The following is a 25,368-nucleotide window of genomic DNA, read 5'->3' on the forward strand; positions in this document are numbered from 1 at the left end:
CCTATGGCAGTCTCTATGGGGGTGCCACAGGGTTCAATTCTTGGGCCGACACTTTTCTCCGTGTATATCAATGATGTCGCTCTTGCTGCTGGTGACTCTCAGATCCACCTCTACGCAGACGACACCATTTTGTATACATCTGGCCCTTCATTGGACACTGTGTTAACAAACCTCCAAACGAGCTTCAATGCCATACAACACTCCTTCAGTAGCCTCCAACTGCTCTTAAACACTAGTAAAACTAAATGCATGCTTTTCAATCGAACGCTGCTGGCACCCGCCCACCCGACTAGAATCACCACTCTCGATGGGTCTGACCTAGAGTATGTGGACAACTACAAATACCTAGGTGTCTGGTTAGACTGTAAACTCTCCTTCCAGACTCACATAAAGAATCTCCAATCCAAAGTTAAATCTAGAATCGGCTTCCCTATTTCGCAACAAAGCCTCCTTCACTCATGCTGCCAAACATGCCCTCGTAAAACTGACTATCCTACCGATCCTTGACTTCGGCGATGTCATTTACAAAATAGCCTCCAACACTCTACTCAGCAAATTGGATGTAGTCTATCACAGTGCCATCCGTTTTGTCTCCAAAGCCCCATACACTACCCACAACTGTGACCTGTACGCTCTTGTTGGCTGGTCCTCACTACATGTTCGTTGTCAAACCCACTGGCTCCAGGCCATCTATAAATCACTGCTAGGCAAATCCCGCCTTATCTTAGCTCATTGGTCACCATAGCAGCACCCACCCGTAGTCTGCGCTCCAGCAGGTATATCTCACTGGTCATTCCCAAAGCCAACACCTCCCTTGGCCGCCATTCCTTCCAGTTCTCTGCTGCCAATGACTGGAACGAATTGCAAAAATCTCTGAAGCTGGAGACTCTTATCTCCCTCACTAACTTTAAGCATCAGTTGTCAGAGCACCTTACCGATCACTGCACCTGTACACAGCCCATCTGAAATTAGCCCACCCAACTACCTCATCCCTATATTGTTATTTATTTTGCTCTTTTGCACCCCAGTATCTCTATTTGCACATAATCTCTTGCACATCTAGCATTCCAGTGTTAATACTATTGTAATTATTTTGCACTATAGCCTATTTATTGCCTTACCTCCATAACTTGCTACATTTGCACACACTGTATATATATTTTCTGTTGTATTTTTGACTTTATGTTTTTTTTACCCCATATGTAACTCTGTGTTGTTGTTTTTTATCGCACTGCTTTGCTTTATCTTGGCCAGGTCGCAGTTGTAAATGAGAACTTGTTCTCAACTGGCTTACCTGGTTAAATAAAGGTGAAATAAAAAATAAATAAAAAAATGTTCTCCCACCTAAGATTCTAGCCTAATGGCAAGAGGATTCTATCTTCTTATGACCCCTCGATCCATTATGACATCACTCCAAGATGGCATTCTACTCATCCTCAATGCTTCACTATGTATAACTACAGACTCCCAGTTCATTGTAATGGGACTCTGACAAAGCTGTCATTGCTCACATAGCCACTACATAACAGAGATGTGTTGTGTTCCAATTAAACCAATGATGCTTTGTTAGTGAGATCATTGATTATACAGTACAGGCCATTGAAGACGTTGTTTTCTTGAATGATCTACTGCAGTGACTAACTAGCACATAGATTGATCTGCTTTGCAGCAATACATTTTGTGAGAAATGCATTCAATCCCTTTCAACGTCCAAACTTCATGGAATTAACAAAAGCATAATTTTACAATACAGAGAAACTGTTTATGACCTGCTTGACCTCAAACGAGAGTCCAGAGAAATAAGAAAAAAATGACCTCACGCTAGGGAAGATTTACAAACCACCTCCAGGAGAGTCTCAAAGACCTACTGCACCCAATGTACTAGTTACTTTTTAGCAACGCAGCTGTATTTACAGTACACACACTAGCGTTGCTTTCAAATGTACTCGGTTGCACAACAACAGTCCGTGGGAAGCCAGAAGTTAAATACAATTCCATTTAAAATTTATGTGCCGGTGGGCAGGGCGGTTGGTCATTATGAGAGGGGTAATTTGAGACAAAATATCTAAAGGATAATATTATTGAACAGACTTTACAAACGTGGGTCTGTTGTAGACCCACTTCCTCTCGGCTTACCTCATGTCAAAATAAAACTCATTTTTTGTCCACCTATGGCACAAAATCAAGGACTATAAGTGCTGGATAGAACATAGACTTAGATAGACATGGCATCATTGTATCTGTCCCATTATGGCGTCTGTGAGAGCATGGGCACTGCCATTAAGGCCATCTCCATTTTGAAGTAGTCAATTTTCTTCAACTACTACTTTTATGAGTTGGTAAACAAACTGAAAGGGTGCATACTGCCACCTGGAGTGTGTTGTTTGAACAGATATAATGCCAAGGTTGGCGATTTACTGGCACCTGTAGTTATGGAATGTTTGCTCACAAGTATAATTCATTGGCTGATCCCTCTTGGTGACCTGGATGGAATTCTGTGATCCTTCCTTAACCCCTAGGAAGTCCGATCCAGTTCACTACTTCAAAATGGTGAAAGTCCTCAATGGTGCTGCCCATGCTAAAACGATCAGGCTTTTGGCCACTAGAGTCCTCTATCTATCTCTATTGGACAGAAGTAGTAGGCCTAACATGAAAGTGAAATAATAATGGTCCGCTTTAGTGTCATTCTGACGTTTTTAAAATGCATAACACTTATTTAATTGTATTTATTTTACAAATATACACATAGGCCTACAATCATATTAATTATATTTTATTTTATTGAAATATTTGCTCTCTGAACAAGCTCATCTCAAAGCCTCTTTCTCTAGCACCAAAATTGGAATGCGTCGTGACGTCAAGCGTAATTTCAGCCCGTCCCCTTTTGGTGAATGGAGAATCCGCTATCCAATTGTGGCAGTCGAAAAGAGCAACATTGTTTCCTTGTGTAGAGAATGGGTCTCAGTAACCCGATAAATTACTAAAGAAATGCTTAGATTAAGATAACATTGATACGCTCTCTAAGTCACCTAGTGCGGTGACTTATTGGTGAAGACATGGAAAAACAACCGAGGTTATTGGCATCCCAACTCCTCCTGAAAAACAGCGTCTTCAAAGTATTGTTAAACCGTGTGATTCTGACATGGAAAGAGATTCCGGCCAATAAAAAACGCGTTTCACCCGTTCAAAGTCCGTAAGTGTCAAAAGATAAACTGGGTATTAAGTGCAAAGATATATGCTGCTAATATATTCCGACTGAGACATCTAGGGACAGATAGGTGATTTATAGCCTATAGGATGTTCTCTTTGTTGGATATATTCGCTATCCACATTCGCGTAAACAAGTAACGTGCGCATTCACAATTCTCTGGATCTTAGTCTCAAAATATATAAATGTTTTGTTGCCTGCCCCTAACCTTTTTGCTGATGAAAGACAATACATTATTGTTATTGTCAACGAATGACATGGTATGTTAAAGCCTAAATTAGGCGTAGATGTAAAGGGCACTCTATAGGCCTATCTGAAACAGACAACAAGGACAGTTTAGTGCAGTCTTTGTTTTTATTTTATAGATGAATTTGTACCATAGCAGCGAGACTATCCATTGGCCAGAACTTAGTTTTGAAAGCAAGCCAATTCTGAGTTGTTGAATGTTTGACAGCTGGGCCGCGGAATGCGGCGGCTGCCCTGGCTTGGGTAGATTCACTATGTCGGGTCAATTGGATGTTACGCGATTTGTTCTTGGAGTTTGCAATCACCTCATACGGTAGGCCTAATAACCGCTATAGCGCTTGCACGGTAGCCTTCGTGTTGTCAGTCTATTCCCACTGCATTTAAACGCACAAACCACAGAAAAAAAAAAACGCATGAACCTACAGGATCGGGTCACCGCCTTGATGTTAGCGGAGAACGATAGGGTGTTGTCCAGGGTCACGCCAAGGCTCTTCGGACTCTGGGAGGAGGACACAACAGAGTTGTCAACCGTGATGGCAAGATCATGGAACGGGTAGTCCTTCCCCGGGAGGAAGAGCAGCTCCGTCTTGCCAAGGTTCAGCTTGAGGTGGTGATCCGTCATCCATACTGATATGTCTACCAGACATGCAGAGATGCAATTCGCCACCCGGTTATCAGAAGGGGGAAAGGAGAAGATAAGTTGAGTGTCGTCTGCGTAGCAATGATAGGAGAGGCCATGTGAGGATATGACAGAGCCAAGTGACTTGGTGTATAGCGAGAATAGGAGAGGGCCTAGAACTGAGCCCTGGGGGACACCAGTGGTGAGAGCACGTGGTGCGGAGACAGATTCTCGCCATGCCACTTGGTAGGAGCGACCGGTCAAATAGGGCGCAATCCAAGAGTGAGCCGCGCCGGAGATGCCCAACTCAGAGAGGGTGGAGAGGAGGATCTGATGGTTCACAGTATCAAAGGCAGCAGACAGGTCTAGAAGGACAAGAGCAGAGGCGAGAGAGTTAGCTTTAGCAGTGCGGAGAGCCTCCGTGACACATAGAAGAGCAGTTTCAGTTGAATGACCAGTCTTGAAACCTGACTGGTTTGGATCAAGAAGGTCATTCTGAGAGAGATAGCAAGAGAGTTGGCTAAAAACGGCACGCTCAAGAGTTTTGGAGAGAAAATAAAGAAGGGATACTGTGTAGGTGTAGGTTTTTTGAAAAGGTGTGCAACTCTCGCTCTCTTGAAGACGGAAGGGACATAGCCAGCGGTCAAGGATGAGTTGATGAACGAGGTGAGGTAAGGGAGAAGGTCATCGGAGATGGTTTGGAGAAGAGACGAGGTGATAGGGCAGGTTTTTGGGCGGCCGGCAGTCACAAGTCGGAAGACTTCATCTGGAGAGAGAGGGGAGAAGGAAGTCAAAGCATAGGGTAGGGCAGTGTGAGCAGGACCAGCAGTGTCATTTGACTTAACAAACGAGGAACGGATGTCGTCAACCTTCTTTTCAAAATGGTTGACAAGTCATCCACAGAGAGGGGGGAGGGGGAGGAGGATTCAGCAGGGAGGAGAAGGTGGCAAAGAGCTTCCTAGGGTTAGAGGCAGATGCTTGGAATTTAGAGTGGTAGAAAGTGGCTTTAGCAGCATAAACAGAGGAAGAAAATGTAGAGAGGAGGGAGTGAAAAGATGCCAGGTCCGCAGGGAGTCTAGTTTTCCTCCATTTCCGCTCGGCTGCCCGGAGCCCTGTTCTGTGAGCTCGCAATGAGTCATCAAGCCACGGAGCAGGAGGGGAGGACCGAGCCGGCCGGGAGGATAGGGGACATAGAGAGTCAAAGGATGCAGAAAGGGAGGAGAGCAGGATTGAGGAGGCAGAATCAGGAGATTGGAGGGAGAAGGATTGAGCAGAGGGAAGAGATGATAGGATGGAAGAGGAGAGAGTAGCGGGAGAGAGAGAGCGAAGGTTGCGATGGCGCATTACCATCTGAGTAGGGGCAGAGTGAGTAGTGTTGGAGGAGAGTGAGAGAGAAAAGGATACAAAGTAGTTAGGGGTGTAACGATCCATCTACTACATCAATGTATCGATTTATATTCCTATGATCCAACTACATCGATCTGTGATCGGCGAGTTGGCCTTGTGGACAACATATATCGATCTAACATCGTTTTAATATGTAATAAATCGATTGTATCGATACTATGAAATAACTCATTGGATTTAAGCACGTCAGACTTTATATGGATGTTTTTTCTTAGCACTTTTAATGATAAAGGCTTTAAACATTTCTCGATTCAGTCTGCCTATCCGTGACGTCATCGCGCCAACAGCAGTGCAAAGGCGCAAAGACAACCAAACATAGCATGGCGGACGAAAGAGGAGAAGCCGAAGAGCGAGAAATTATCAAGCCACCATTGCGGTCCAGTGTGTGGAAACACTTTGGCTTTTTGCAAAGACGGAGATGTTCTAAATAAGTCGCTCGCTGTTTGTAGGATATGTAAAGGTCAAGTAAAGTACAACGGCAACACGACAAATCTCTCCAACCACCTACTAAGGCGCCATGGGATTTCACACCACACCGACCGTCCAGGCACCTCTTGCAGCATTCCCGCTGCTACAGCAGCGAAAGGTAAAGTCAACTCTGCAGAAGCCTCAGGTCTCGCCTGCATGTTTAGTCAGAGACTAGGCCAAAACTCAGCTCGGGCGAAAAACATCACGGCAACAATTGCCAAGTTTATCTGCAAAGACATGCGACCCTACAGTGTGGTTGAAAATCCGGGATTCCGTGAAATGATTCAAACATTGGAGCCAAGGTACACAATACCAAGCCGACCACACTTCTCAGAAAAGGTTATTCCTGCATTGTACGAAAGTACTAAGAATGATGTGAAGCTGTCGCTTTCTCAAGCTGAACGAGTAGCGATAACCGACAGATGGCTGGACGTCATGCTCAAATCAAGGGTATGTGACAATTACCTTTCATCACATTGATCCGGAGTGGAAAATGAAGACCTTTGTTCTGCTAACCAGAGTTTTAAATGAAGCCCATACTGGTAAAAATATTGGCGCGTTACTGCGTGAAGCCTGCATGGAGTGGAAAATCTACGACAAGAATCCTGCCATCGTCACAGATAACGCCAGGAATATGATTGTGGCCGGTGCAGAAGCCCAGTTCAGTCCACACATTACCTGCTTCGCACATACACTCAACCTTGCCTCGCAGAAGGGTTTGGGGTGGACCGTGCTTCCAGGTTGTTGGGGAAAGTGCTAAAAATTGTTGGATATTTTCACTCGCAGCCCGATTGCATGTCACGCCCTACAGGAAAAACAAACTCTGATGGATTTACCAAAACATAAACTGATCCAAGACATAAATCACCAGATGGAACAGTTCATTCTAAATGCTTTAACGTTTTTTGGAACAACAGCCAGCTATAATGGCAACTCTGATGTCCAAGGATCTACGAAAGGGGGTCACAGATGTAGGCACGCTGAGTGAGAGTGATATTGCCAACATGGATGACATTGTTCAGTTGATGGGTCCTGTCAAAATGGCAACCACTGTGATGTGTGAAGAAGACCAGCCAACTCTCTCTGTAATTGCTCCTCTTCAAGCAAAACTGCTGAAACACCTACAGCCATGCGAAGACGACTCAACCCTGGTTGCAGAGATTAAGAGGGTGATGGCCAGTGACCTCTCCACACGCTACAGAGGCACCCAAGATGCTCTCAACATAGGTAATTAATTTGACTATATTTTGAAATATATTTCTTATATTGTAGCTCCAAATGAGTCACCTCCTTGTAAGAAGAAAGCCTTAGATGCGCTGTTTGGCGATTCCTTCACCCAAAGAGAAAGAAAAACTACAAGCGAGAAAGCTAGAGCAGAGGTGTTAAAGTACCGAGCAAAATATGCGTTGACTGAAAATGCCATGAAGTGGTGGAGATCTCAGGAGAAAGAGCTACCTGTACTTTCCACCCTTGCTAAACGGTACCTGTGCATTCCAGGCACCAGTGTGCCAGCAGAACGAGTTTTTAGTACTGCTGGCGACATAGTGAACGCACAGAGAAGTGTTCTGCAGCCAGATCATGTTGATCAGTTGATATTTAAAAAAATAAATCTGTAGTCATTGAAGAGTAGCCTAGTAGGTTACACTTGATCTTTTGTTGAATATTGTATATTGAATATTGTTTGTTTATTAAAATGAGAGTAGTAGCAGGTTCATCCACTGCTCATTCAACCTGAAGAAATGTTGGTTGAACTTTATTTTTGATATTAATACTGTATTTGTGTTGTAATGTTGAAAAACAAAAGCAGAAGTAGCAGGTAAACCTACTGTTAATTCAACCTGAAGAGATGTTGGTTGCACTTTATTTTTGATATTAATATTGTAATATTTTTATGTTGAAAAACAAAAGCAGAAGTAGCAGATAAACCTACTGTTGAAATGTTGGTTGCACTTACTGTACTTTTATTGAACATTTATTGAATATTAAAAATGAGATCAGACAATTTTAACTTCCTGTTAATTCAACCTAAAGTGTTGTTTGCACTTTATTCAAATAAAATGTGAATGCATTTGCATTCATTGTTGTTTACTTGTTTATTTATATTCATAATTAATTGATACCTGATTCCATTACAAGAAACAGGAATCTAGGAAACTTCACCTGCACTGTCCAGTATCCAGGTATTTATTTCAGTCACACTGGTTGAATTTTTGGCTAAAAGGTTACTGAATCGATTTCAAGTCACTGAATCGTATCGTTCTAAATGAACCAATATCGTCTTTGAATCGTATCGACAACCACGAATAGTGATACAAATTGAATCGTTGTTAAAACGAATCGTTACATCCCTAATAAAAATAATATAATATGCCATTTAGCGGACGCTTTTATCCAAAGAGACATACAGTCATGTATATATATATATGCACTAACGGTAAGTTGCTCTGGATAAGAGCGTCTGCTAAATGATGTAAATGTGTATGGTTTGAGAGAGAGAGAGAAAACATCAGGTAAAGTTCTGGGGGATGTCAGCCATGAAGTTGTCTAAACACAACTGGAATATAATTTGTTTCTGATTCATTGTTAATGGATTTTCCATTAGGAACACAGGGGAAAAACCTAACACAACAACACACATAACACACAACCAATAAAACCAAAGGGGGAGGAAACCACAAAAGTCTTTACCATATTGTCATTTTCTAATGACAGGGATAAAACATGTAAAATCTAGAAGACTACTTTAGATCAGGTCAAAAGTAGCCTAGTGCACTACGTAGGGAACAGGGAGAGATTTGGGACAGAGACAGTAACTCCCCTGGGTATGAATTGTCTCTCTATCTTATCTGTTTTCTATATGATGTTCTCCTCTCCTCCTCTCTTCTCTCCTATATTCACTCTATTCTATCATCCACACCACATGCCAGCTTCAACACAATCCATTTACAAGTTAAAGACACACCTTGGAATGAATAGCAAAGGAAAACTACTACTAGATGGATTTTTTATTTCCCATCACCATGAATCATATTTAATAACTGAACAGTAGCAGACCTAACTTCATCTGTTCGTGACTCTAGATAGTGGATTAAAAAGACCATCAATCTCCAATGATATTAAAGTACAATTCTGAACATTACTGATATACTGAGCAGCAAGTATCCTCCCAGCTGCCCACTGCACTGAGGCTAGGAAACACTATCACCACCGATAAATCTACAATAATCGAGAATTTCAACAAGCATTTTGCTACAGCTGGCCATGCTTTCCATCTGGCTACCACTAACCCCGGCCACCAACTCTGCACCCTCTGCTGCAACTTGCCCATGCCCCCCCCGCTTCTCCTTCACACAAAGTCAGACAGCTGATGTTTTGAAAGCGCTGCAAAATCTGGACCCCTACAAATCAGCTGGGCTAGACAATCTGGAGCCTTTCTTTCTAAAACTAGCCGCCGAAATTGTCGCAACCCCTATTACTAGTTTGTTCAACCTCTCTTTCATAACGTCTGAGATCCCCAGAGATTGGAAAGCTGCCGCGGTCATCCCCCTCTTCAAAGGGGGTGACACTCTAGATCCAAACTGCTACAGACCTATATCCATCCTGCCCTGCCTTTCAAAGTATTCGAAAGCCAAGTTAACAAACAGATCATCGACCATTTCGAATACCACCGTACCTTCTCCGCTATGCAATCCGGTTTCCGAGCTGGTCACGGGTGCACTTCAGCCACGCTCAAGGTCCTAAACGATATTATAACCACGATTGATAATAGACAGTACTGTGCAGCCGTCTTCATCGACCTGGCCAAGGCTTTCGACTCTGTCAACCACCGCATTCTTATTGGCAGACTAAATAGCCTTGGTTTCTCAAATGACTGCCTCGCCTGGTTCACCAACTACTTCTCAGATAGAGTTCAGTGTGTCAAATCGAAGGCCTGTTGTCTGGACCTATGGCAGTCTCTATGGGGGTGCCACAGGGTTCAATTCTTGGGCCGACACTTTTCTCTGTGTATATCAATGATGTCGCTCTTGCTGCTGGTGACTCTCAGATCCACCTCTACGCAGACGACACCATTTTGTATACATCTGGCCCTTCATTGGACACTGTGTTAACAAACCTCCAAACGAGCTTCAATGCTATACAACAATCCTTCAGTAGCCTTCAACTGCTCTTAAACACTAGAAAAACTAAATGCATGCTTTTCAATCGAACGCTGCTAGCACCCGCCCACCCGACTAGAATCACCACTCTCGACGGGTCTGACCTAGAGTATGTGAACAACTACAAATATCTAGGTGTCTGGTTAGACAGTAAACTCATCTTCCAGACTCACATAAAGAATCTCCAATCCAAAGTCAAATCTAGAATCGGCTTCCTATTTCGCAACAAAGCCTCCTTCACTCATGCTGCCAAACATGCCCTCGTAAAACTGACTATCCTACCGATCCTTGACTTTGGCGATGTCATTTACAAAATAGCCTCCAACACTCTACTCAGCAAATTGGATGTAGTCTATCACAGTGGCATCCGTTTTGTCTCCAAAGCCCCATACACTACCCACCCACCACTGTGACCTGTACGCTCTTGTTGGCTGGTCCTCACTACATGTTCGTCGTCAAACCCACTGGCTCCAGGCCATCTATAAATCACTGCTAGGCAAATCCCCGCCTTATCTTAGCTCATTGGTCACCATAGCAGCACCCACCCGTAGTCTGCGCTCCAGCAGGTATATCTCACTGGTCATTCCCAAAGCCAACACCTCCTTTGGCCGCCATTCCTTCCAGTTCTCTGCTGCCAATGACTGGAACGAATTGCAAAAATCTCTGAAGCTGGAGACTCTTATCTCCCTCAATAACTTTAAGCATCAGTTGTCAGAGCACCTTACCGATCACTGCATCTGTACACAGCCCATCTGAAATTAGCCCACCCAACTACCTCATCCCTATATTGTTATTTATTTTGCTCTTTTTGCACCCCAGTATCTCTATTTGCACATCATCTCTTGCACATCTAGCATTCCAGTGTTAATACTATTGTAATTATTCTGCACTATAGCCTATTTATTGCCTTACCTCCATAACTTGCTACATTTGCACACACTGTATATATATTTTCTGTTGTATTTCTGACTTTATGTTTTTTTTACCCATATGTAACTCTGTGTTGTTTTTATTGAACTACTTGCTTTATCTTGGCCAGGTCGCAGTTGTAAATGAGAACCTGTTCTCAACTGGCTTACCTGGTTAAATAAAGGTGAAGGTGAAATAAAATAAAAAAGTCAAGATATCTGCTGTTTTTATTGTTGGGTTAATACCACCACCTGCTGGACAGGTTTAATGTTGCTTGACTGAGCAGTATGGGAGAATAAAAGATGCCAAATTTAGGGCCGGTTTCCCGGACATCTCCATTGAACATGCTTTTTAGTCTAGGACTAGGCTTCATCTGTTTCCGGGAAACCGGCCCATATAGTTCAATTAGCAAGTAAGTAACACTACCTGTTCCATGATACTGAGGAAAATTACATTGAGACAGAGAACCAATTGAGAAAACATTTCAATGGTTCTGAATGACAACCAACATACATTAACAGCATACATCATGATTAATGTAAATGTATAAGATTAAAACGTTGCACTTACAAATAATATGAATGCATTGAATTGTAATTCATAACATCTTCTGAAGATCAAATCAATCAAATCATTGTACATAAAAACAGAGCAGAATGAATCATCACATCTGGGGACCATCACCACCAGCATGACTAGTATCTATGTGGACCCTACTACAGTTTAAACAGCTCAGCTATAGACTACACAAGCATGACTAGTATCTATGTGGACCCTACTACCGTTTAACCAGCTCAGCTATAGACTACACCAGCATGACTAGTATCTATGTGGACCCTACTACAGTTTAACCAGCTCAGCTATAGACTACACCAGCATGACTAGTATCTATGTGGACCCTTCTACAGTTTAACCAGCTCAGCTATAGACTACACCAGCATGACTAGTATCTATGTGGACCCTACTACAGTTTAACCAGCTCAGCTATAGACTACACCAGCATGACTAGTATCTATGTGGACCCTACTACAGTTTAACCAGCTCAGCTATAGACTACACCAGCATGACTAGTATCTATGTGGACCCTACTACAGTTTAACCAGCTCAGCTATAGACTACACCAGCATGACTAGTATCTATGTGGACCCTACTACAGTTTAACCAGCTCAGCAGTACCAAAATAGAGCCTAAACCCAGGATAGAGGGGCTGAGTGAATGTGGTCTGGACTCTGTGGAGGAGGGTCATTGTGTCAGAGACACTGTAGAAGGACAGAGTACCTGCCTTGTGATCCAGGTCCACTCCTACTCTGGAGGACCGAAGGCCTGATATTTTAGTCAGAACATTATTGTGTCTGAACCAATAACCACAACTATAGATTTCTAAACTCCAGGACTTGTTATTGAATCCAAATGCACCATCTGTCCCTGTTCTGCTGATGTCTTTATATGAGACTGCTGTAAAACACTCCCCACTCCACTCCACCTCCCAGTAACAGCGTCCAGACAGACCCTCTCTACACAGAACCATCAAGTAGTTTGTGAATCTGTCTGGATGAACAGGATATGGTTGGACTTGGCCTGTATAGGTCACCTTTCTGTTCCCTTCAGACAGAGAGAGGCGTTTGTGTGCTGTGTTTGGGTCCAGTGTGAGCTGACAGGAATCTGGGAGAAGAGCAGAGCAGAGACCAATGAGGGGAGTTAGAACAATAAGTGAAGTCAGATACTGTATCTACCCTGTCTTTGATAAGAGCACAGCAGAGATCAAATCAGAGAAATATGAGGAGTCAGATAGATACCCAGTCTTTGATTAGATCTACTATTGCTATATATTTCTAGAGGGATTGTTAGGAGTGTCAGTAAAAAGAGACTGTTAGTTACTTCAGAATAAAGAGACTCACATTGTAAGAACTGTTCTCTGGTCTTGGTCTCTGGAGGCAGTACAACCTCCACTATATTCACTACAGACACACAAACACATTCACAGAGAGAGGGAATGTTATCATCACGCCATATTCCACATGTATATGACTAGTAGGGAACTTTCAATGGTCTAAAGTTGATGTTCTTATTATTTTCAACACACCTGTAGTGGAGATCTTGGTCCATTCTCCTTTAAGGACGTCTTCTAGTTTCTCTCTCAGTTCAGACACAGTCTTACTCACATCTCCAAAGTACTGAAGAGGACGGACAACGATGCTGGGTAAGTCTGAAGATACACTGGTACCGGAGAGAGACTGATAACTCTGGAGAGAGAGACAGAGAGAGAGAGAGAGACTGATAACTCTAGATCTCTGATAACTCTAGAGAGAGAGACTGATAACTATAGAGAGAGAGACAGAGACAGAGAGAGCAGAACCAAATGATTGAGAGTTTCACATTGAGTTTTAGTTTCATATCACATGTATCAAGGCAGTTGAGTTACCTGGAGGAAATGGATGTGATCCTCTGTGTGTGAGAGCTGCTCCAGCTCAGTGCTTCTCTTCCTCAGCTCAGCTATCTCCTGCTCCAGTTGCTCCAGGAGTCCTTCAGCTTGACTCACTTGAGCCTTTTCTTGGGCTCTGATCAGCTCCTTCACCTCAGAGCGCCTTCTCTCAATGGAGAGGATCAGCTCAGTAAAGATCTTATCACTGACCACCACTGCTGCCTGTGCAGAGCGCTGTTAAGAGAGAGAGAGAGAGAGAGACTTGTCTTACTTTAATGAGCCATCCTCATTACACTAACACCCCCACCCCTAAAAGCACATTGCGTGACACCACAACCTCCACACAATCACATTATCCAGTACCCAACACCACAGTACAATACACCATCCAGCACCACATTCCAACCGTCCATCCAACCCCTCCTCTCCAGCCGTACAGACAGCCCCCCTGAGCCCACATACCTCCTGAAACATCTCCACACTGTTGATCATTTTGTACAACTCAAACTCAACCCTAATGCGTCAACAGTAATGGCATTACCCTGGCAACACAGAAAAAACATGATGAACAGTCTGTCATTGCAGAAAACGGACACCCCTCCCCAACTCCCAGGTCAACCCGAGCCAACCAGCTATTGGTGCCCAGGGCTCCATGTAATACCCTCCACTGGAGGACCCCTGACCTTTCCAGCACTGGGAGCTTATAGAGCACCCTCCACCTATACCCTGCCATGCTCTCAGCCCCCACAACCCCCTGCCACTGATGCCCCTTCACTCCCACTAAGCTCAGAGTGTTAAAAGTCAGTAAGTCCTCCGGACTCTCCTGCCAGTCCCCAGTCTCTGCTGTAACTTGCAGTGGTGGAAACGGTGGTGGCCCCTCCTCAGGCTGCTACAGCCCCCTCCTCACTGGGTCAGGCAGAGCCCAATGACTCCCTCCAGCAGCCTAAGAGACGTTTGTCCCGCCTGCTGTGCCGCAGGTCTGCTAGTCAGAGTACGACCCTACCTTACACAGGAAGCGGCACAGGTCCTAATCCAGGCACTTGTCATCTCCCGTCTGGATTACTGCAACTCGCTGTTGGCTGGGCTCCCTGCCTGTGCCATTAAACCCCTGCAACTTATCCAGAACGCTGCAGCCCGTCTGGTGTTCAACCTTCCCAAGTTCTCTCACGTCACCCCGCTCCTCTGCACACTCCACAGGCTTCCAGTTGAGGCTCGCATCTACTACAAGACCATGGTGCTTGCCTACGGAGCTGTGAGGGGAACGGCACTTCCTTACCTTCAGGCTCTGATCAGACCCTACACCCAAACGATGGCACTACGTTCATCCACCTCTGGCCTGCTAGCCCCCCTACGTCTACGGAAGCACAGTTCCCGCTCAGCCCAGTCATAGCTATTCGCTGCCCTGGCACCCCAATGGTGGAACAAGCTCCCCCACGACGCCAGGACAGCGGAGTCACTGACCACCTTCCGGAGACACTTGAAACCCCACCTCTTTAAGGAATACCTGGAATAGTATAATAGTAATCCTTCTACCCCCCCTTTACTACCACTGTCTTTTGTCTAAACTAACACCTGACTTATTTCCCCTGCTAGCACTGACTTGTTTAAAGAAATGTACTTATTGTGATCGAGATGTAGTTGTCCCACTGGCTATCCTAAGTTGAATGCACCAATTTGTAAGTCGCTCTGGATAAGAGCGTCTGCTAATGACTTAAATGTTAAATGTTAATGAAGAGCTGCTGATCCAGCCCCAAACCACCAGCCCTCCTCAACAGAGCACATGCTGGTTCCCTCCAGCCCACCTCCGTACGGTACAGGAGCCTCTGTGCTGCTGAGTCAGAACGCTGCCACCCTGACCAGAAAAAATTCACTAACTTGCGCTGCAGGTCCACAAGCAGACCACCGGGAGCGTTGAGAATGGCCAATTTAAGCCATAGAGAGGATGCCACCAATTTGTTGATGATCAGCACCGTCCCTCTGTATGCCACTTGGGAGATGAGCCACCTCCACTTCGTCAGCCTCGACACCACCACTTGTGACACTCCTTCCCAGTTCTTCCTATCCCAACCCTCCGAGCCCAGATACACCCCAAGCATCTTGAGCCACTCACAGCCCCACTGCAACCCCCCTGGCAGCTGCGGAGGTGCCCTGTCCCTCCATTCCCCACATAACAGAGCCTCACTCTTGCCCCAGTTTACCTAAGCAGAAGACGCCCCCTCGTACACCCTCAAACTATTCTCCAGGGCCTGTAGGTTCTGCTCATCCCTAACCAACACTGACGTCATCAGCGTATGCTGACACTGCTATGCCTGTCTCCAACCCTATGCCTGGCTCCCACACTCCCTGTAGCCTCCTGCGTAGCAGGCCCAGACTGGCCCCTCCCTACCCAGACTGGCCTACTGAGCCCTCCCCACACCTTGACCATACATGAAGCCCCAGCGTACAGCATTTGAACACAGGCCACAAAATTCTCCCCACAATTAAAACAACACATTGAACAGATATTCATGGTCCACCCTATCAAAGGCTTTCTCCTGATTATGAACAGATTGTCTGTGTTTGAGCGTCCTGGTACACAGTACGTTTGGTCCTTGTGTACAATAGAGTCCAGGTGGGACTTCAGTCTGTTAACTAGGACCTTGGTAAAGACCTTATAGTCCAAACAGAGCAATGCCACAGGCCTCCAGTTCTTTATGTCGCTCAAATCCCTATTTTGGGCAGGAGAATCAAAGCCTCCCGTCTACAGCTTAGCGACAGCTCCCCCACCCCGACGCACTCACGCAACACACGTCCTGTCCAATAATTCCCCAGAACTTTTAATAAAAATCCACAGGCAGACCGTCTGAGAGACAGCAGCTGAGAGTTTGTGTAAGGCCAGGGAAATGTCTATTTGATTTATCTGTGACAGAGAGAGTTTGGAAAGGTCTGTGAGCAGAACCTGAGAACACCCAGGATAATAATAATAATAATAATTTACCATTTAGCAGACGCTTTTATCCAAAGCGACTTACAGTCATGCGTGCATATATATATTTTTTGTGTATTGGTGGTCCCGGGGATCCAACCCACTACCCTGGCGTTACAAGCGCCGTGCTCTACCAGCTGAGCTACAGAGGACCAGGTGCAGACACATTTATGAAAGCAAAGACAAGGTCATTATTTGGGCTCTAAACACTAACAACCTACCCTTACACACCTCTTTTGCTACCCCTGCACTAAGATTTCTGCCGTGGCATTTAAATGTTTTTGTTTTACATATTCCCCCAGTCTCTGCCGCCGTTCATGTTAAGGAAGTCTAACAGTGAAATCTCCATAAGAGGTGGGAGGGAAATCACCACAATCGGAAACCAGTAGAGAAGCCCATAAAGCCGCCATGCCAGAAAAAAACATAAATTTAAGCAGATTCTGAAGACATGCCCTTAAGAACCCATGACCCATTTTCTCAGCCTATACCGCTTCCTGGGTGAGAGGACACTAAACCCCTCATTCTTCATCACGTGTTGTACTGACCTTACAAACCTTCCAGGATCAATCAAATAAGACTCCAGCAGAACCTTCTTTTACCCCTTTAGTCTCCATCAGGAACCTAGAAAGTTCTCTCACCGTATATACTGGGCCCTCAGCCTGACAGCTCTGGATCCAATGAGCCATCTGAAAACGAGACGCCTTGTCCTCCGCTCCCGCAGAATCACCTCCCCCCTCTTCCTCCTCCACCATTGGCACGGTACCGTCCTCCTCCTCCCCAGTCTCTGCCCCCCTGCACTTCCCCCCTGATCAGTGCCTCTTCCCCAATGACAGGCAATATTTCCTGGGATGAGCCCACCAAGCCTTCGCCACCGGAGTCTCTGTTACTACAGAAACCTGCCTCAGCTCATGTAGCCCAGCTGAAACCCTCCCCACCACCGCTTTCTCCACGGCCTGCGCACCACCACTTGGCCATGCACTACTACCGTGTAGCTCAGTTGGTAGAGCATGGCGCTTGCAACGCCAGGGTTGTGGGTTCGTTTCCCATGGGGGGACAGTATGAAAATGTATGCACTCACTAACTGTAAGTCGCTCTGGATAAGAGCATCTGCTAAATGACTAAAATGTAAAAAATGTACTCTCCTCCCTCCTGGTACCCTGCCTTTTATTTTGCAATTCTGAGTAATCACTATTTTAGTACGGATTAGTAAGAAAAAACACTTTATTCAGTACTACTGCAGTTGCTTAATAATTCAAATAGATGGAGGCAAGACCATGAATGACATTTCAGAAGATTAGTTTAGATCTCTCCCTGGATACACCACCACTCCACCTCACAGGAAAACTCCTGCCTGAGCTTTTTACTGTCCCTTTCCACACTGCTAACGCAAGAGGAAGGACTGAAAAAGCATTTAACACATTACTGTGAAGTAATATAATGATGATTCATGTTTATTTTATTATTACCTGTTTTTATGGTCATGTTTTGAAATTATACTTCATTACTATAATGATTATCAATAAACCTGAACATTAATTCAGTCACCTCTGGTCGACAAAAACGTATTTTCCTAGTACATTAATTGTCAAATTCATCAACCAGCATCGAGCACTCTGCCTTCTCACGCAAGCGAGGGTCATGTTGAGGTAAATATGCTAACCGCAACGGTTATGTAATGTATTGGTGGGCTGGAAGATGCAGTGTTTTTTCTTTTCTATTCAGAGGCTATTTACTCCCAATATAAGATAATTTTATATTGAAGGTTTTTATAATGCATGTTTACTAGGGTTGAGGTTAGCGCATCTGAGTAGGGATTATTTGGGTTCAATACCTGTCCTACCTATCAATCATATTGCTGCTTGTAGCCTATAACTGATGATCCCCACACTAGAAACACCGAAAACTATCTGTGCTAGCAAACCCTGTGTTCCACCCCTCCCCTGTGTAACCTTGAAGTTTGTTAAGAAACAAACAATTGCCTACGAAAAGAGACATGTTTAACGGATTCCGCTTAACACCCAGCCAAGAGCACACGAAAACCACTTGCAAATTTACCAAAACGAACCGACTACTTGCGGTCTGTTCGTAAGCAATAAACAGAGGCAGATTAGCCACCACAACTCTTGTCGAAAGAGGCGACATCTGCACCAACACACCCCTCACAAAAATCCCACTCACAACAAGACAAACGTTTTTCATTAACACAACCACCGCCTTGTTCATTCTGGATGCAGAATGCAGATGTTCCGCTCCAACCTGTTCCCTGACCATGAGCAAAACTTCCTCCACACTTTTCTCCGGAACGCACCCGAAGCGACAGCGTTTCTTCTCCACTCGGTTGAGGCCATCACGCCGCCCTAACAAACTACCCCTACTCCCCCCTCAACTCTAAACGATAAACAGTGGAAACCAATAAACAAACCCTCCACCATGAGAAAATAAATTCAGAAAATACGCAAGAACCAAAAGAAAAAAGAATAGTAGCCCTCCTCACGAACCACAAATCTCTCACACAACCAACTTCTTCTTCTATGATATAATGGCGGTCCACAAACCAACGTTAAAAGTGCATGCCGCCACCTACTGTGCTGGAGTGGGTGGTCAATCACGGTTTCCAACACTTCTAAATCCTCCTACCTAACTCAGTACTTCTGAGAAAATAAAGAAGAGCCCTACTAACTTCTAATAGACCCTCCCCCATCCCCAAAATCCCTTCCAAACCCCCCCAACCCCGTCCAACCTCAATGACCCTACACTTCAATCTTTCCCTCTCTTCAACATACTTACAACAATATAACAACACATGCTCCACCGTTTCATCGACCGTACCCTCCAGACACAAACCATTCCCATGCTTGCCAACCAGATGTAATGACGAGTTCAATGTACAATGTTCTAAGCGCAATCGAGTAAACACCACCTCTTCCTTCCTAATCTGACTTTTGAATATTGGTCCATCGACCTTTCTGTAAAACTGTAAACTATTCATATAAATGCCGGCCTTGTGCTCAGAGTACCATCTCTTCTGCCACACATCTATCAAAATGGCTCTGATCTTACATTTGGCCTCACCTCTACCCAGTGGAACATTAATATCAATTATATCTAGTTTCAAAGCTCTTTTAGCTAACTGGTCTACAATTTCATTCCCTTCCACACCCGGATGTGCTGGGACCCAGCAGAATCTCACTACTACACCCATTCTCTCAATTCTCCATAATAACACGAATACCTCCAATAGCAGGTCACTCCTATTAGATTTACCAGATGATAAACTATTCAATACAGACAGAGAATCTGAGTATACTATAATTCTGGGTCCTTGGATCCATCTGTGAAAAGCAGTAAAAAAGCATAAAAAATTCTAACAATGTAATTGACAACCAGTTTCTCTATATCACTGACTTCTGACCAATCTTTTCTTTTCTCTACCAAGGTTAGATCAACAACAGGGTCTGGGAGTAACCATGGAGGAACATCCCCTATCACCACAGAAGGGCCAACCTCCAACTCCCTCAAACCACTCTCATCAGCAAGCTTTCCAACTGTCCAACCAAAACCACTGCCTCGTCTACTAGTATATTCCCAACAGTCATCTAGAACAGTAGCAGTGGGATGCTCAACCTCACAGCCTTTCAACCCAATAAGATAATGACCATTTTTACGCTGTATATCCAAAGGCATCTCACCTGCCTCCACCAGTAAGGCACATACCGATGTTGATTTAAATGCACCAATACATATCCTTAAAGCTATATACTGGATTATGTCCAGGTTCTGAAGGCAAGTCTTTGCCTCTGTTCCATAAACTATACACCCATAATCAATTTTCGTCCTGATCAGAGCTCTATAAATATCCATCAACGATTGTCTGTCAGCACCCCATTCATAACCAGAGACCCACACAACCAGCTACCGTGAAAGTGATGGAATTGGAGAGACAGAGACATCGTTACAACACTGTACATAGCCATAATAGAACGGTTCTTCTTCTTTGGAGTTTAACGGCGTTTGGTATCCAATATGTTGCATTACCGCCCCTACTGGACTATAATATAAATACATTTTACTTAGTAATACAACATGGGAAAAGGGGAAACTATAATAATTTTAAAAATCACCCTTCCAACTAACCCTACACATTGAATACCCACTACCCCATTCCACTACTTTGACCCTATCTGATCCTGCATCATGCCAACGGCCTGGGAGGACGGGACACCACCACTCAACACACCCTGTAACTATTCTGAAGTCTAATCTTGTATGCCCAAATACTTCTCTGCAGCTGCCACCACAACATCTATTTTCTGTGATTTACGTTCCATTTCTGCGGTACAGTTGATAACCATTGCTATGAACGCTAGGAAGCTATCTTTACTGAAGCATATATCACTCGTTGGCCTATCCCTCTGTGCTGGCACAGATCTACTACTCACAGGGATCCTCTCAGGATCTCTCACCCTTGACCCATCCTCCTCTACTTTCTTCACTGCCTCAGCATACGACTACCTTCTGCACTACTCTGACTCTAGCCACCTCAACCTGCCTCTATCGCACGGACACTTCAGATCCCCAGCAACATGGGCATCCCAACAGTTGACACACACAACTTTATCCACCGAAACTACACAATCCTCATCCCATGCCCTCCTGCACACTTCCCACATCTTGGAATCTCCCTCCTACAAACTGCTGCAACATGACCATAAACGCTGCACCTGAAACAGCACAGTGGATTCGGCACAAAGTTCTAACAGGATAACTGATATATCCTAACATGACTTTGTTGGTAAAGACTCAAAACTCAAAAGGACTGACAGTGACTCCTCTGTTTCACTACGCTCACCACCGGATCTGTAGTTGCACCAAACGAGCGGGAATCACAAACACCAGGAATCTTCATCTTCAATTGCTCCACCTCCACACTTAACATTACCCCAGAAATCACTCCTTTCAACGGTGCCCTGTTCCTAAGAGCAAAGCAAGAAACAGATCTTGACCCAAGTTGTGTGACACGGAGCGCCACTCCCTCTGGTCAGAAGAAACACAAACAAACATCCCAAGTCCACTACAGGTTACCTTCACTGATTCAACTGCATCCAACTCCTTTTCCACCCACCCTGAAACCACAAATGGATCTGCCAAAAGGTATGGATCCACTTTCTACAACAATGTAACTCCTACTGCACCAGATTCTTCTTTATCATGTCCATTGATGCCAGGCTCTGGTTCTGAGCTCTTCACCACACCTTCTACCTCACTTAACTCTCCCCTCATTCATTTCATTTTACCTCCAGAACTCGGTCTGACTCACTCTGTTTTCACTTGAATTATAACATTTGAAATGTCTCTATTACTTTGAAACGTCTGTGAGTGTAACGTTTACTGTTCATTTCTGATCATTGTTTCCACTTTCGTTCATTATCTATTTAACCTGCTTTGGTAATGTAACATATGTTTCCCATGTCAATAAAGCCCATTTAATTGAATTGAGAGAGAGTGAGAGAAAGAGAGCTCCCTGTTAATGTATAGCGGACATGAGTCACTCATGGTTACTCATGGTTATGTGATGAGGTAGCTCCACTTGTGACTTTAAAATCAGTGTCGGCCCAGTAGGGAATCTCCTCTTGGTGGAACTTAATAATATATAACATGCCATTTAGCAGACACTTTTATCCAAAGCGATTTACAGTCATGTGTGAAAACATTTTTACGTATGGGTGGTCCTGGGGTCGAACCCCCAAGATGTTGGTTTCTCCCGCAGTAGACCCGGTTCATATCCCGTCAGTTACATTAAGCCGTGTGTTCTCTGGAAAGGGGTCCTGTTTCCAACAGTGTGGTCAGTGGGATTAGATAGAGGCCTGTCTCTCTCCCTCTCTCTGACTGGAGGAGAGATGTGAAATGGTGTGTCTCCTCTGGTCAACAATACTCACCTTGAGAGACTTTACAGCCTGTTGGAGCTCCTTCAGCTCCTTCTCTCTCTCCTGGAATCTCTGCTGGACCTTCTGCTGACTCATCCCCAGCTGCCTCTGTGGAGAATCACTCTTCAATGAGCTATCAAGCTTTATTTGTCCAGTAGATCAATAGTACAGTAATGTGACATAGGGCACATATAAGTTAGGGATTAAAATGTAGAGGAACTGTCTGTGTGAAATTATTTTATTATGTTGTTATGTGAATGATTATAGTTTTTATGGTAGGCGTACATGTATCAAGGGGTTAAGACTGAACTTTGGACTCATAAAAGGGCATTCAGAATGATAATGTTGTTTGACTTTAGAAAATGGTGAAACATTTGGAGCAAACCCAATATACTGAAGGTTTGTGTTCATATTTGTTCTGCTGAGGATCGATATCATTTGAATGATCTCATATTCAAACAGCCTTAGTTCCTACTGTATCTTTAATTATTTGTTTATCAGACAGTCACCAACAAGTAGTTCTGGTCTTACTGTTTCTCAGTCCTCTCTGCTGCAGCTGACACTGTATTATGGCCTTTATGTTCATCCATTGTACACAGATAACAGATACACTGCTGATCGGTACGACAGTAAACATCCAGCAGTTTGTCATGATGAGAGCAGATCTTCTCCTGTAGTTGTGCGGTGGCTTTGACCAGCTTGTGCTTCTTGAAAGCAGGAAATTCATAGTGAGGTTGGAGGTGAGTCTCACAGTAAGAGGCCAGACACACCAGACAGGACATGAGGGCTTTCTGCTTTCTGGTCCCAGTGCAGACATCACACGCTCACATCTCCAGGTCCAGCATAGCACAGAGCAGGAGGGGGAGAGCCTGGAGTCCTGTCTTCTTCGAGTTTCTCCACCACTTCAGCCAACATGTTATTTTTCCTCAGATTAGGCCTTGGAGTGAAGGCTCTCTGCACTGAGGACAGCATAGACCCCCTTTCAGACGATCCTGATCCCAGCTTTCTTTAATACAGCCCATACAGTAGCTGTGTCCACAGGCAGTAGTCACTGATCCTTCAGTGGATCCAGACAGATGGAGCAATGGAACAGGTCCTGATTCTCTGCCATTTTGGTTCTCTCTCCCGTAGGTTAATCAATGGCAGTGTCAAAGATTACTTTCTGTTTCATGGAACTCTACACCAGAGGACAGGAAGTGGCTTCCTACTTGACAGTGTACTCTGTATGTAGAGGGGGTGTGGTTTATTTGATAAGGAAATGTGACAGAGTGTTTGGTAGCAGGCAGAGATGGTTAGTATTTATGTTACATCTATGTGAAATATGTATTTCAACTACTTCTGAGTATTTTGTCATTTTAATCACACTGGGCTGAACTACACTCCAATGTATTTTTATTTTCAAAATACAAAATACTCTTTTGTATCATTTTTAAAAATAGTGGTTCACATTTTGCATTAATTGACAATGTCGCTCTGGATAAGAGCGTCTGCTAAATGATTAAAATGTAAATGTACATGTAAAAATTAATCATTGCAATCACAAAACCCAATTTAAAGATTTACTTCAGGATTTAGGCAGTGAAGCCCATCTATTTCCCAGAGTCAGATGAATCATGGATACCATTTTAATGTCTCCGCATCCAGTATGAAGGAAGTTAGAGGTCGATTTTGGGAGCAATGCAAACTAGCGTTAGAGCAATGATGGAAGTCTATGGCATGCTCTAGCAGTTACTATAGACTTCATAGCGCTAATGCTAGTTACAAACTTCCTTCAAACTGTAGAGACAAATAAATGGTTCCATTCATTCATTGATTTTTATAACATTTTCAGGTCATTGTTTGTTTTCAGTGGAAAGTCCAAATAATTATTTTTCAGATGTTGGGGGTAAAACTGGCAAATCTATAATGTTTATTTATGCTCCATAAAGTTGTCCTAGAATCTGTTGTTACCCTGACCTCTCCCACAGATTCCATCAGGTTACTACATTCAGACCATGACCTCTAACCTGCACCTGAACAGCTTCCTCCTGCCCATCGGTGCCATGAACGTCATCAGCATCCTACCTCTGCTGCTGCTGGCCCCTCTCATGAAGTGTGTCACCTCCTGCTACCTGTCCATGGAGAAAACACCCTTCTCCCCCGCCAGAGTCATCAGTAAGCACACACACACACACACACACACACAGAGAAAGACACACACACACACACACACACACACACAAACACACACACAAACACACACACACACACCCTACTGGTGTACCTGCCCACTACTGGTGTATTAGAGACAGACAAGAGACGTTTGAACCAAATGAATGCTTCTTTCTCTTCCCAGTCTTCCCTCTCTTCTCTGTTCCAGGCTCTGTGATCTCCTTCCACCTGACACCCAGTCATATCAGAGGCATCTCCTGCACTTCCTCCCCCTGTGGATATACTGCTACATAGATGACTGGAAATAGCTGATTCATTGTGTCAATCAATTCAATAACAGAGCAATTCCAATGTCACGATGATGAGTTTTATATTGAAAGATCACATTGATTCAGTAATTGATTCAGACAACTGAATTGTTTGTATTCATACATGGACATGGGGATTTAAATATTCTCATCTGATCATAAATGGATCAACAATGATCCCAGTTTCTGATTTGACTGGTTTGCCAGTACTACAGTTTACATCAAGAGAAAAAGAGACACATTTACAGAGGATTGCAACAGCCAAGAGGTGATCAGGTAGACAGTAAAAGTCTGAAGCCTGAGTGTCAGTCTGTATGTGCCATCATGCCATCTGTTTAGCAAGACCACTAACAGATCTGGGACCAGGCTACAAACAATGTGCTATGTCTAATTATTATTTTTTTTTTTTTTTTACAATAACGTTAAAAAAGGGGAATTGAACCAGATCATAGGCCTACTGGAAGACTGTTAATAACCCAGAAGCTCTCCATCAATATGTCTGAAATGGTTGAAATCATCTGTACCTACTGGTAATTATTGAGATATGATTTTGTACCAATCCAAAACCCAGGATAGAGGGGCTG

At 44.1% G+C, this 25,368-nt stretch overlaps 1 pseudogene; it reads right to left on the bottom strand.

Moving 5' to 3' along the window:
* Positions 1-7,255: 7,255 nt before the first annotated feature.
* LOC123487264 lies at positions 7,256-23,436 on the bottom strand (annotated as a pseudogene).
* Positions 23,437-25,368: the final 1,932 nt, after the last annotated feature.

This window comes from Coregonus clupeaformis, unplaced genomic scaffold (genome assembly GCF_020615455.1).
Source record: "Coregonus clupeaformis isolate EN_2021a unplaced genomic scaffold, ASM2061545v1 scaf1578, whole genome shotgun sequence".
NCBI lineage: Eukaryota > Metazoa > Chordata > Actinopteri > Salmoniformes > Salmonidae > Coregonus > Coregonus clupeaformis.